The sequence below is a fragment of the Osmia lignaria genome, unplaced genomic scaffold (assembly GCF_051020975.1).
Source record: "Osmia lignaria lignaria isolate PbOS001 unplaced genomic scaffold, iyOsmLign1 scaffold0049, whole genome shotgun sequence".
NCBI classification, from domain to species: domain Eukaryota; kingdom Metazoa; phylum Arthropoda; class Insecta; order Hymenoptera; family Megachilidae; genus Osmia; species Osmia lignaria.
Genome location: NW_027478190.1, coordinates 78046 through 79693, shown reverse-complemented (window position 1 = coordinate 79693; position 1648 = coordinate 78046). Strand labels below are relative to the sequence as shown.

Here is a 1648-nt window from a genome sequence, read left to right as displayed (position 1 = left end):
CATTCCTTGTGTGCGTTCGTACTTTTCAAGGTTTTTAAATGTACTTTACGCCCGACCGTCGAGAGGAGCGTGCCACTGGGCGTTTCTCCGACGGTTTCCGTCCTTGGACGCGATCGTGTCGTCAACGATCGAACAAACAAACAAATACGTTGGCGACGCCCGAATTCGCTCTCCCGCACGCGCCGGGTGGGAGAGTGATGTGGGTATCGAATGTGATGCGTGTTAATAATGAAAATAACACTCTAAAGATCTAAAGAGTTTGAAATACAAAATTTTACGATTACCCTGAACGGTGGATCACTTGGCTCGTGGGTCGATGAAGAACGCAGCTAATTGCGCGTCAACGTGTGAACTGCAGGACACATGAACATCGACATTTCGAACGCACATTGCGGTCCACGGATACAATTCCTGGACCACGCCTGGCTGAGGGTCGTTTTCTTAACAAAAGACTGCTTGCGTTTGCTTCTCGAAAAAAGAGTAATTCATTTCTTTCTAAACATCTCGCCGTCGTTCAACGAAAGTAGAACGTTTCGGAGCGGGATTATCGAACGAAATTGAAAGAATGAATGAACGATAAACAAAGAAAGAGTCGCAACGTACGAGCGATAGTTGGGCAGTTCGTCGGCGTTTGTCGTGGAAACGATGTGACGAAAATCGCAACCGATACACTAAATGCAGGCCGTTAAAGGAGAGAAACAAATTTCGAAATATCTCTTCGAACTAGCGCAAGTGCGTCACGGCGCGCGAGTCGTTCGTTAAAATTTATAAACGACCGCCCGTGAAAGCACCGAGTTCTCGGAAGATAATCTATAAAGATTCTCCATCCTGCTGGAAGTTATCGGATCGGCGCGATTGTTCACTTGTAGAAATCCACGCTCCCGACGTTGCCAGAAACGATATTTACGAAAGGTGTGTCAAAAATAAACGAAAGAAGCTCTCCTATAAATTTAGAAAAAGCAAACGAGTGAAATGTTTGAGATGATAATTTGCTGAAATGCAAGCTCGAATAGCCCCAGGGTTTCGAATGATTCCCCGCGCTTTATACATCTCTCTGTTTACAAACGGTGTATAAATGAAAGATCGCTTCAGATGGGTCGTCGCTGTTTGACGCGCGATGCTGTTCCTTTTTTTTTGTCTGTCTGTGCGTTTAGCTTCGCTAAACAAGTTAAATGGTTAAAAAGCGTCGAAAAAGCGAATACACACGCGACAAGACAAATCTAACGAGTAAAGGAACGCTCCGCTCCAAGATAAAAATGGTTGTTTACAATCAATACAGCGTTTCGGTACCCCTGATCGTAGTCTGAAACTGTGTAACAAAAGAGAGGAAAGCGAATGGTGAAGGAACTTCGAAGCCTCCGTGGCGTGGCTAGAACTTGTGATAAAAGTATGTTTGCAGCAATTATGCATGCTCCCGTTAAAACAGCATTTCAATGTCTCGCATGGCTTAAAGCTCTAGGAGGCTTCAACATTTAGAATACATACGGACTACTTCGTTTGTTAAAGATAAGCGAAGACCGCGCGACCATCGCTCGGTCGTCCAGTCCTCGAAAGTTTTGTTGCGTTCCAAAGAAGAGACAAATGGGGTTTACCCTTGCGCTAAGGGGAGAAGAAGAGAAAAGCAGTTGTTAAATCTAAGAGGTGTGTG

General features: G+C 44.9%; 1 non-coding gene across 1 annotated transcript; it reads left to right on the top strand.

The window, feature by feature from the left end:
• Positions 1 to 281: 281 nt before the first annotated feature.
• LOC143307254 (5.8S ribosomal RNA) lies at positions 282 to 436 on the top strand. The gene has a single exon (XR_013064443.1). It is a non-coding gene; the product is annotated as a 5.8S ribosomal RNA (ribosomal RNA).
• Positions 437 to 1648: the final 1212 nt, after the last annotated feature.